Source organism: Sciurus carolinensis, chromosome 7, assembly GCF_902686445.1.
Source record: "Sciurus carolinensis chromosome 7, mSciCar1.2, whole genome shotgun sequence".
Classification (NCBI taxonomy): domain Eukaryota; kingdom Metazoa; phylum Chordata; class Mammalia; order Rodentia; family Sciuridae; genus Sciurus; species Sciurus carolinensis.
Genome location: NC_062219.1, coordinates 50,762,033 through 50,775,660, shown reverse-complemented (window position 1 = coordinate 50,775,660; position 13,628 = coordinate 50,762,033).

Sequence of the window (13,628 nt, the reverse complement as noted above, 5' to 3'; positions counted from 1 at the left end):
TACCCTAGAGTTCAGTACACCTCAAAAGTGAGAAACAAAAAGACATTCTCAGACCAAAGAAAAAAATGAGGAAATATGTTGTCAATAGATCTGTCTTTCAAGAACTATTGAAAGAAGCACTTTAGAGTGAAGGAAAATTATGTCACTAAAATACTTAGATTTATGTGAAGAAAGGAGGAGCATCAAAAAAGGAAGATACAAAGTTTGAATAAAAAATTTTATATTCATATTCTTAATTGATAAATTAAGATCAATTGCTCAAATTAGCAGTAGCAATATTTTTTCAATTATATATGCTTATATATGTGTGTGTGTGTATATATATATATATAAATATATATACATATGCTTACATATGGGTGAAATGAGTGACAGCAATGATCAAGGGACAAGAGGGAGGTATAGGAGGTTCTTTTTTTTTATTGTAAAGTACTCCCATTACCCATGAAACAGTATAGTGTTATTTAAAAATGGTCTTGTATTAATTGTAAATGAATATTAGAAAACCAAGGGAAACTATAAAGAATTAAAAAAAAACATAATTACTGTTAAAGAAGGAGATTAAAATGGAATTTTATGAAATTTCAATCGAAAGCAGAAAGAATAATAAAAAGTAGAAGGTAACAAAGAGAGAACAAGGGTAATAATTAGAAAATATATGGTGGATTTTAATTTTAAAATATTGAGAATTACTTTGAATATCAATGTTATGAACACATCAATTTGAAGACAGAACTGATCAGAATGGATCAAATAACAAGACCAAATTTTATGTTGCTTATAAAAAAACTCACTTTAAATATAAAAACAATAAATTCAAAGCAAATAATGGAGAAAGATATATAATGCTAACATGACTGAAATGAAAATAATTTATAGTCATATTAATTTTAGACACAGCAGATATTAGAGCAAAGGAATCTCCAGGAATAAAGAAGGATAGTATGTAATGAGAAGGGGATCAGCACAAATACTGGTAGAACTACAAGCAGCAATAGATGAATCAACAATTAGAGCTGGTGACTTAAACAACAATTTATCAAAAATGAACAGGAAGAAAAGAATTTAGGACATAGTTGAATTAAAAGCATAAAATATAATTGAAAATTAACTGAACATAACAGACATCTCCAGACTATTTCATCCAATAGAAGACATGTTATTCTCAAAGTCACAGGGGAAATTCATCAAGATGGACCATATTATGGGTCTATCACATACTTTAACAAAGTTCTAAAAATAAAATTAATATTTGATTTCAGAATACAATAGAATTAAACTAGAAATAAATAAAGAAAATATCTGAAAGATCTCAAAATATTTGAAATTTATACAATATACTTTCAAATATCAAATGAGTCAAAGAAGAATTCTTAGGATAATTTTTTAAAAATTTGAAGCTAGACCCATTGCTACATACTTCTAATCCCAGCTCCTTGGGAGGTTAAAGCAGATGGATCACAACTTAAAGACCAACCTTGTAATTTAGTGAGACCCCATCTCAAAAATGAATAATAAAAAGGGTGGGGTTGTAGATCAGTGGTAGAGTATTTTCCTACCATGCATAAGGGATACATCTAACATACCACACACACACACACAAAAATAAGAAATGAAAATAATAACACAATTCATCCAATTTGGGGATATACAGTATATGCAATACTAAGAAACTCAATTTAAATATATATCATTGAATATGCATATTTAAAAAGGGAGAAAGACCCAAAATCAATCCTTCCATCTTAGACCTTAGGAACCCAGAAAAATAAGAGTGAATTAAATCAAAGTAGGAAAAAATAAATACTAAGAATTAGAAGAATATAAAACTATAAGACAATGTCTCTCATGAACATAGATACAAATTTTTTTTTTTATAACTGGAAAATACCTTAAATTCTTCACATGAACTACACTGGTTATTAATTAAATGAAATTAAAACTAATTTTATTCACTTTTAGAGATTTCAAAAATTATCAATATTATAGCAATTAAATTGCATATAAACAATATGAAAGTAAATAGCTACAAGTTAGCACAAAGTTATACACAGTACTGTAGTATTTTCAAAAAAGTAGATGCTAAAAATTTTGGTTAATTTTATGATCTCCTATCACATTTATGATTATACAAAACAGCAGAATATATTCATATCTCATGCTTTAGCTCTCCAAGGACTGTTGATGCAAAATAATTAGTTTTTATGATGCTTTTACAGAATTACTTTCTGTAATACAAAAAAGGCACAGTTGGTTTTAATTACTGGTATGATTGAAACAATTATTTTTTTAAGTTTTACAAAATTATTTCAGAATATTTATTTTCAAAACATTGTCTCACAAAAGTAAATACATATTTCTAAGTCCGAAAAAATATTAGTTGGTTCAACACTGTTTTACTCTGAATTTCTTATAAATAAGTCCCATGGCATTACATAATAATATTATTTACTTTGTATACAGTTTAGCTTAATTTAATTTAGACAGCAAATTTTTTAACTCCTGTTTCTGAAAATTTTAAAGAGATTTACTTTACTCAGCACTTCCTCTCACTTTTTTTTTTATTGTAAACAAATGGGATACATGTTGCTTCTCTATTTGTACATGGAGTCAAAGCATACCATTTGTGTAATCATAAATTTACATAGGGTAATGTTGTTTGATTCATTCTGTTATTTTTTCCTTCCCCCCAACCCCTCCCACCCCTCTTTTCCCTCTATACAGTCCTTCCTTCCTCCATTCTTGCCACTCTCCTTATCCCTAACTCTAAACCTAACCCTAACCCTAACACTAGCCCCTCCTATCCCCCATTATATGTCCTCATCCGCTTATCAGCGAGATCATTCATCTTTTAGTTTTTGAGATTGGCTTATCTCACTTAGCATGATATTCTCCAATTTCATCCATTTGCCTGCAAATGCCATCATTTATCATTCTTCATGGTTGAGTAATATTCCATTGTATATGTATGCCACAGTTTCTTTATCCATTCATCAATTGAAGGACATCTAGGTTGGTTCCACGATCTGGCTATGGTGAATTGAGCAGCAATGAACATTGATGTGGCTGTATCTCTGTAGTATGCTGATTTTAAGCCCTTTGAGTATAGGCCAAGGAGTGGGATAGCTGGGTCAAATGGTAGGTTCATTCCAAGCTTTCTGAGGAATCTCCATACTGCTTTCCAGAGTGGCTGCACTAATTTGCAACCCCACCAGCAATGTATGAGTGTACCTTTTTCCTCACATCCTCGCCAACACCTATTGTTACTTGTGTTCTTGATAATTGCCATTCTAATTGGGGTGAGATGGAATCTTAGGGTAGTTTTGATTTGCATTTCTCTTATTACTAGAGATGTTGAACATTTTTTCATATATCTGTTGATTGCTTGTAAATCTTCTTCTGTGAAGTGTCTGTTCATTTCCTTAGCCCATTCATTGATTGGATTATTTTTATTCTTAGTGTAGAGTTTTTTGAGTTCTTTATATATTCTGTAAATTAGTGCTCTATCTGAAGTATGAGTGGCAAAGATTTTCTCCCACTCTCTAGGGTCTCTCTTCCCATTGCTGATAGTTTCCTTTGCTGAGAGAAAGCTTTTTAGTTTGAATCTATCCCAGTTGTTGATTCTTGCTTTTATTTCTTGTGCTATGGGAGTCCTGTTAAAGAAGTCTGATCCTAAGCCAACAAGTTGAAGATTTGGACCTACTTTTTCTTCTATAAGATGCAGGGTCTCTGGTCTGATTCCGAGATCCTTGATCCATTTTGTGTTGAGTTTTGTGTAGGGTGAGAGATAGGGGCTTAAGTTTATTCTGTTACATGTGGCTTTCCAGTTTTCCTAGCACCATTTGTTGAAAATATCTTTTCTCCATTGCATATTTTTGGCCCCTTTGTCTAGTATGAGAAAATTGTATTTATTTGGATTTGTGTCCATGTCCTCTGTTCTGTACCATTGATCTACCTGTCTATTTTGGTAACAATACCATGCCATTTTTGTTACTATTGCTTTGTAATAGAGTTGAAGATCTGGTATTGCAATACTCCTGCTTCACTCTTGCTACTGAGGATTGCTTTAGCTATTCTAGGTTTTTTATTCTTCCAGATGAATTTCATGATTGCTTGCTCTATTTCTGTAAGGTACATCATTGGGATTTTAATTGGAAATGCATTGAATCTGTATAGCACTTTAGGTAGTATGGCCATTTTGACAATATTAATTCTGCCTATCCAAGAACATGGGAGATCTTTCCATGTTCTAAGGTTTTCTTTAATTTCTTTCTTTAGTGTTCTGTAGTTCTCATTGTAGAGGTCTTTCACCTCTTTGGTGAGATTGATTCCCAAGTATTTTATTTTTTTCGATGCTATTGTGAATGGGGTAGTTTCCTAATTTCTCTTTCTGAGGATTCATCACTTATGTATAATAATGCATTGGATTTATGAGCATTGATCTTGTAATCTGCTACTTTACTGAATTCACTTATGAGTTCTAAAAGTTTTCTGGTGGAATTTCCAGGTTCCTCTAAATATATAATCATCACTGGTTTTCATCTCTTCCTCATGGAATATTTTGCTGAGAATGTTCTGTAATGCGGGCTTTCTTTTTGTAAATTCCTTTAGCTTTTGTTTATCATGGAAGGATCTTATTTCATCGTCAAATCTGAAAGTAAGTTTTGCTGGGCATAAGATTCTTGGTTGGCATCTGTTTTCTTTCAGGGCTTGATATATGTTGTTCCAGGCTCTTCTAGCTTTTGGGGTCTGGATTGAAAAATCTGCTGATATTCTTATTGGTTTCCCTCTGAATGTACTTTGATTCTTTTCTCTCGCGGCCTTTAAAATTCTGTCTTTATTTTGTATGTTAGGTATTTTCATAATAATGTGACTTGGTGTGGGTCTGTTGTAATTTTGTATATTTGGAGTGCTATAAACCTCTTGTACTTGGTTTTCCATTTCATTCTTCAGATTTTGGAAATTTTCTGATATTATTTCATTGAATAGATTGTTCATTCCTTTGGTTTGTTTCTCTAAGTCTTCCTCAATCCCAATAATTCCTAAATTTGGCCTTTTCATGATATCCCATAATTCTTGTAGATTCTGTTCATAATTTCTTACCATCTTCTCTGTTTGGTCAACTTTGTTTTCAAGATTAAATATTTTTTCTTCAATGTCGGGTTCTGTCTTCCAGGTGTTCTATCCTATTGGTTATGCTTTCTATGGAGTTTTTGACTTGGTTTAATTGTTTCCTTCATTTCAAGGATTTCTGTTTTTTTGTTTTTTTTTTTTTTTCAGTATCTCTAACTCTCTATTGAAATGATCTATTGCTTCCCATATTTGGTCTTTTAACTGTTGATTGGTGCGATCATTTAATGCCTGCATTTGCTCTTTCATCTCCTCCTTCAATGCCTGCATTTGCTCTTTCATCTCCTCGTTTGCTTCCCTGATTGTTTTACTTATGTACATTCTGAACTCCCTTTCTGACATTTCTTCTGCTGTGCTGTCATTGGATTTTATTGCTATAGTATCTAGGTTTGTTTGGAACGTTTTCTTCCCTTGTTTTCTCTTATTGGTCAGATGTCAGTGGGACTCTGAGATATTGCTTTCCTCTTTGACTTAGAGTGTCCCTGTAGATTTCCAGTGTATCATCTCCCAGCCTTCAGTAGCCTGAAGTTTTGGAGGAACTTGACAATGCAGTGCTTCTGAAGAAAGCTGCCCCTAGCCCGCTACTGGTTCCAGGGGTTGGAGCTGGCTTTGTGTGGAAAGGCTCTCACTGGGGGGGCCTGCTCTGAGAAGCTGACTGTGTGGGAGGAGCCCACCGCCGGAGTGAGCAGGGCTACCTGGGGAAGACTCTAGCTGCCCTACCCAGCTCTAATAAGCTGCCCCTATCCGGGCCTGCCGCCCAGGCCGAGCTTCACCCGGTGGGGGAGACTCACCCCATGGCTCTATTTTAGTCCGAGTCTCTCAATGCCTCCCCTTCTTGAATCCTGGGTTCTGGAGCAACTGAAGGTGCAGTCACCCTCTAATCTGCCATCTTGGATTGCCCCCCAAATATTCTTAACAAAATACTAGCAAATTAAATCCAGCAATGTATGAGAAGATTTATACACTTAACCAAATGGAACTTATCCAGGTAAACAAGATGAGTTCAATATTTCAAAAATCCTTAGTGTAATCTATCACATCAACAGGTTAAAGAAGATAAATAAATGATCAAGAAAAAGCCTCTGACAAAATCCGTTTTCATTTATGATTTAAAAATATTCCCTGTAAGAATGAGAAATAGAGGAAAACTTCTTCATCTTAATAAGGAATATCTACAACAAGCCTCATCATATTGATAGTGAGAAACTGATGATTTTTCACTAAGATTAAGAACAGAAAAGGATATTTTCTACTATCAATCCTTTTCAAACTCTTACCAGAAATCTTAGGCAATGCAATAAAACAAGTAATGGAAATAAAAGGTACATTGACTGGCGAAGAAGTCAAAAAACTGTTTTTGTTCTCAGATGATATGCTCATGTACTTTGAAAATAACTAATAAAATACCTCCAGAAGCTAATAAGTGGTTAAGGCAAGATGTGAGGTGCAATATTAATATGCAAAGGTCAATTGCTTTCCTACATATAAGAAAACACCAAGTAAAATTTTAGGTTAAAAATAAAATACAATTCATTCAGTATCCTCAAAACTGAAATATTTAGGTATAAGTCTATCAAAATATAGTCTAACAAAATATTAGGAAAACTTCAAAACTTTGATGAACAGATAATCAATTACCATACCAGACACCATACCAAAGAATATATGCAAATGTCAAATAAGCACATAAGGAGATGATATGTCATCATGAGTGAAAACTAAAAGTCAATGAGGGGGTCACTATACACTTATTAAAATAACCAAAATGAAATCAAATGTTGAGTAGCTCAAACTCTCATTCATTGGTGGTAGAAATATAAACTTATGTAGTCACTGTGGAAGACTGGTAGTGTCTTACAAAGCTAAACATATCCTTACTATAAAATTCAGCAATTGCAAGGGGTGAAGAAAGATGGCAGAATACAGAAGGTTCCTTTCCTGGTTGCTACATGGTGTGAAACCAAGAAAACAGATAGGCAGGTTCTTAGCAAGGTAGGTGAAAACAAAAGGGGTAGAGGGGGACTTACTGGAATTTAATACTGGACATTCAATGCAGATTGGCAACTCAGAAGGTTGAATATAATTAAATAAGGGAGAAATCTCTGGCACTACAACCACAACTGGGGTCGGAGGCACCAGCCAGAGTGGTCCTTTGGCTAGCAAAGTGGAGGGATAATGTAATTAAAGGAATTTTTAGGATGCCTGAGGCATATCTGGGTACAGAGAGTTTAGAGATCAAAGACACTACCCAAATAAGCTGAAAGACACACTGCACAATATTCTTGAGCAGGCAAGAAGCCCCATCTCTCCTGGCTGTGTGTGGAAGATAGAGGAAGGAACCATTTTGCTTCCTGGAAGCAGGTGCCAGCAGCTAAAGAAGCTGATTCCTGGCAAACCTGAGTTTGTCCCAATATACAGTGCTGGCAAACCCATAATGCATGACATAGAGTGTGCCTAAGTGACCAGAAGAAAATCAAATGTGGAGAGACGTTTACACAGGGGACTACTGGTTATGGAAATGCACCTGCCTCTATCCTTACCCCTCAAATCCAGCTGCTTGCAAGTCCAACTGGGATAGAAACATATGGCCAGGATTCAAAAGGGCAGGGGTGGTAGAGATTGAGTTTAAAGATTGAACCTGAGGCCAGGAAACATATGGTCTGCAGGTGACATAGTGGACTAAGAATTGTCTCCTGCACCTCACAAGGAAAACCCAGGGGACATTACCAGAGTGTAGTCTTTCAGGGTTTAACAGCGAGGTCCTTAGTGATAAACTGATTTAAAATCTCCAAGCTAATGGGCATTCCGTAAAGAGCCTGGAACCTACTTAAGACTAAATCCCACCCCAGGAGTTACACCTACTGGATAAACTCTCTCACACTAGCAAACTAACCCTCAGGGTAGAGCAAGCATCACACTCCAGAGAACCCCACCAAACACCGGTGAGAAGGGAAGCTTAGAATGTTTTGAACTCCAATGAAAAAAAATTCTTAAACTTTTCATTGAGATTTTTAAAAATTTTTTCTTGTTTGTATTTAATTGTGATCTTAATGGTTCTTGGACATTTATAAATGTTTATAATTTCTAGCATTTTTTTAAGCCAGTTATTTTCATGGATCAGTTTTTTGAGCACTAGGATGTTTGATTATTATATTTCAGTTTTGTTTTGTATTCATTTAATTTTTAATTTTTAAAATTTCTACTTTATATATTTTTCATGCACTAATCTGTTTACCTTAATTATCATTATCTTTTCTTCTGCTAATGGCTAATCTCTATTGTTCTCTCTTTCACCCTTACTTCAATTTTTTACTTCTATCTTCTCTCCTTCTCTCTAATAATCATCACAACATACATCACTTCTGTTATCTCCCTTTCTAACCTTTAAAATTGTAGACCATTTCACAAACTTACTGTTTTTATGTAGAAAATAACTGATCATATCATTTTCTGTTTATTTTGACAATTAGCAATGTAGATATCATAGAAGGAATTATTTGGTTTAATATTATATTGTTTGCATTGATTGTTGTTATTATTTCTCTCCCCCTAAATGGTGAGGTATTGGAAATCTTTAGGGACACTATAAATCCACAGGGCAAAGAGTTTACTGCCTAAGATTCACAGTGTTAGATGGGTAGACACATAAACAACATGAAAAAGCAAGGGAAAAAAAATCACCCCAAGCAAATCAAGATACATCAATTACAGCATATATCAAAACCACAGTGGAAGAAATGTCAGAGAAGGAGTTTAGAATCTACATAGACTGATGTGTGAAGTGAAGGAAGGTATAAGGAGTGAAACCAAAGAATATATAGGAAGTGAAAGATCACTTCAATAAACAGATGGATATTCTGAAAAGAAATCAAGCAGAAATCCTTGAAATGAAGGAATCAATAAGTCAAATTAAAAAATTAATTGGAAATCATAACCAACAGACAAGATCACTTGGAAGACAGAGTTTCAGGCAATGAAGACAAAACACATAATCTTGAAAATAAAGTTGACCATGGTGAAAAGATGTTAAGAGACCATGAATGGAACTTTCAAGAAATATGAGACAATATGAAAAGACCAAATTTAAGATTTATCAGAATAGATGAAGGCTCTGAGATACAAAAGGAATGCAAAATCTTTCCAATGATATAATATCAGATAATTTTTCAAACTTAAAAAACAAAGTAGAAATCAAATACCAGGAGGCTTGCAGAACCCCAAATATATGAAATTACAACAGACCCAAGCCAAGGCATATTATTATGAAAATACCCATATACAGAGTTAGGAAACAATTTTAAAGACTGCCAGACAAACTGACAGGTCAAATTTTGAGGGAAACCAATCTGCATCTTATCTGATCTCTCAGCTGAGACTCTCAAAGCTAGGAAGTCTTGGAATAATATATACCAAGCTCCAAAAGAAAATGGGTGCCAACCAAGAATAATATACACAGCAAAATTAAGTTTTAAAATGCATGGTAAAATAAAAACCTTTCATGATAGACAAAAGTTAAAATAATTTACAACTAGAAAGCCTGCACTACAAAACATACTCAATGAAATATTTCATGAAGAAATGGAAAATAAAAGTGAAAACCAGCAAAGGGAGGAAATATACTAGAAGAGTAGTCAATCAAAGGAGAAACTAATTCAAAGTAAAAGCCAGAAATAAATAAAAAAGACAGGTAGTAAAAATCATTTTTCAACAATAAAATTGAATGTAATTGGACTAAATTCATCAATCAAAAGACATAGACTGGCAGACTGGATTAAAAAAAATAAGATCCAACAATACTCTGTATCAAAGAGACTCACCTCATAGGAAACACATCCACAAACTAAAGGTAAGATGATGGGAAAAACAAAACAACATTCACACGGATCTCATAAACAAGCAGGGTTTCTATCCTCATAGCAGATAAAGTGGACTTCAAGCCAAAGTTAATCAGAAGGGACAAGGAATAACATTTCACATTGCTTAATGAATTTATACATCAATAAGACATAACAATCAAATATTTATGCCTCAAACAATGGAGCATCTATGTACATCAAATAAATTCTTCTGTATTTAAAGAACCAAATAGACCACAACACAATAATACTGTGTGACTTTAACACACCTCTCTCACCACTGGATATGTCCTCAAACAAAAACTAAATAAATAGTCTATAAAAAATATAATTAATAATTTAGACTTACACACACACACACACACACACACACACACACACACACATATATATATGGTATTTCATCCATTAAGGACTTAACAGATCCATTTAGACTTAACAGATAGATAGATAGATAGATAGATATAGAGAGAGTATTTCATCTGTTAAGGACTGAATATATTTCTTTTCAAAGGCACATGGATCCTTCTCTAAAATACACATCTTATGTCACAAAGCAACTTTTAGAAAATCTAAAAAAATCATTAATACCTTTCACTCTATCATATCATAAGAGAATGAAATTGAAATCATTGATAATATAAAAATAGAAGCTATTCTAACACCTGGAGATTAATAATATGATATTGAATGATAAAAGAAGAGCAGAGAAAATCAGGGTGAAATAAAAAAAATTGTTAAAAGTAAATGAGAATAGTGATACAACGTATCTAATGCTCTGGGATGCTATGAAGGCAGTTCTAAGAGGAAAGTCCATTGCATTGAGCTTTTTCATTAAAAGAACAGAAAGTCAGCAAATAAATAACCTGACATATATCTTAAAGCCCTGTACAAAAAACAACAAATCAATATCAAAAGCAGTACAAGATAGGAAATAATTAAAATCAGAGCTGAAATCAATGAAATTGAAACAAAAAATCCAAAAATCAAAACAAAATTGGTTCTTTGAATAAATAAATTAAATTGATAAACACTTACAAGCTAAGAAAGAGAAAGAGAAACCTGAAATTACTAAAGTTCATGATGACAAAAATATCACAGTGGAAACTAGCGAAATATAGACAATTATCAGATAAGATTTTGAAAATTTATACTCTAAGAAAATAGAAAATCTTGGTGACATTGGCAAATTTCCAGAGACCTACCCAAATTAAATCAGGAGGACATAGAAAATTTAAACAGTTTGATTTCAAGAAATGAAATTGAAGATGCCATCAGATGCCTACCAAAAAAGAAAAGCCACCCAGGACCATATGAATTATTTGCCTGGCAATTCATGCATTTTCTGATGTAGGCAAATGGAGAAATTCCATCACATAAACATTTTTAAATTGGTCAATTATGAACATTTTATTTTATGCATGATTTCTAATATAAAGAGGCAAATTTTCTGAAATTCTGAAGTTAGATTATGGATTTATATTGATTAACCTTTGTTGTGGACTGGAAAACTTTTATAATCTGAGAATTCTTCGAACTCCTTCTTTCAACAATTTGCATCAAAATCCAATATTAAGTATTATTAACAGGTTTTGCGATCATTTGTGTCACTTTGCATGTAGACAGGTATAGGAACAAGATATTTATAGGCAAATACAGGTTTTTGTAAATGATTTGGAACAGTAGCAGCTTCTTGTGCCCCTGAGTAGTGCGGAAGACTCTTGTTGCCTAGTAACTTCACTTTATCACCAACAACCTGATAGTCAATGGAATTGAAAGAGTCAGAAGTTAAAAATGGAAAGTATAGTAGTTATTTGTCTAGATTGAAATTTACCAGGTTTTCTACAACTTGTGAAAAATGCTGGACTTGGAAGTATTTCTTTTTTCTTGCTTATAACCCCATTAACATAGTAGGGGCAGTAGGTCAGGAAACTCAATTGTACCAGACATGTCTATTTTTAGGTTGGAATGGTCTTAGGCAGCTGAGGTAATTGCTTGATGTATTTTATCCTACATAAGTTCAGGTAGAGTCAAGAATAATCATCTGAAAAGTGTTTCAAGAAATCAAACTTTAAATGTTTTCTTCTGCATTAAAATTATATTTTGAAGCAATCTGATCACCTGTAACTGAGACACTGGAGAACATTTCACTGCCCTGCCTTCATCCCTGCTGTTTTCCATTCAAACTTTGTTGGTCAATCTTCAAGCCAGGAATAATGTGATGTGCAAAAAATAGGGGAGGAGGATGAATAACCATACTCTATCCTGTTTTTCATGCTTTCCTATCTCTTCCCCTTTCAAAGTTAGCAAACTGGATGACAGAGATCAGGAATCTTAAACAGAATTTGCATGCCACTGCAGGATAGATCATTGTCTTTGACAAACGTTCTAGTTTTAGAAAAGATCCACTTGAATCTACCAATCCACTGTAACTTCATTTTTATATTTTAATGAAACTAAATTTCATTAATGAAATTTTAATTACCAGAATACCATTGTTTCCCACTCAATATCTAACCTTGCAGCATTTTTAGAAATCTGTCTCCCATGTACCTAGGCTCCTTTTCATTCCCATATTTCCAGTTACTATCTTTTATTATGATTATGATATTGACTAAAAGTTTGGGTGGTTCCCCCTCCACCTTGTCCACACTCCCTCAGGCCACTGGTTCCAGCCAGACTCACCTCTTTACCCACCCCTGAGAGTCTCCATGGGTATTCTTGTAGACCAGCAACATTTTTATTTTTGAGCCTAGTCTTAAAAATTAGAAAGTATTAATCAAACTCTTGTAGAAACTGCCACATGAGTCAGTACTAGTTACTACTAAACACTCTTGCCTCTTTGCATCCCTGGCAAGATCTTTTCTTCTTTGCCTCAGCGGTCTTGTACACCACCACTGTTTGTGTGGAAACATTTATTTTCCTGGCTATTCTCTCTACTATCATCACAAATCAAAGCTCTCAGAAGTATGAGAAGGAAAAGCAACCTGTCCTGGTGTTAGCTCAACACTCAGCTATGCTCTCATACCCTTCACGCGCTCTTCAGCTTCTGGTCTACCTGGCCCTGCTCAGCTCCACATTCCATCCACAGGCCCTCAGCAAAGCCTATATTTTATAGAAACAATAAATTTAACAATTGGTCTTGATTTAAGAGAGCATCATTAGAAAGTTCAAGGTATACAAGTTAAAGTCATCCTGCAATCCTTTCCTAAAGTATTCCCCATCAAAACCCTACCCTTCCTGGAGGTTTAACTAAGGCCAGTCTCCCTCCTCTGCGTTATTTACCACAACAGCCTGCATTGATCTGTCTTTGTTCTAAAGTTTATTCATGAACCTGTGTCGATGATAATTTAATATTTTTATTTTTATTATTTTATTTTCATATTTTTATTTTATTTAATATTTTTATTTTTCTCAAACTGAATTATAAAGTATAAGTAAAAAAATGATATAAGATTTGTGCCACTTCTGTGAACAGATTTTCAATAGGTACCTTTGAATGATTATGTGACCAATAGAGATGCAAAAAGAAGACCATTGAAATGGGAATTGGAAATGCTAAGTTCTATTAAAAATTTTTCCAGTAATTACTTGTTTTACCAAGGACAAAAATATCTTTATTTCTCTGTGTTCTCATAAACA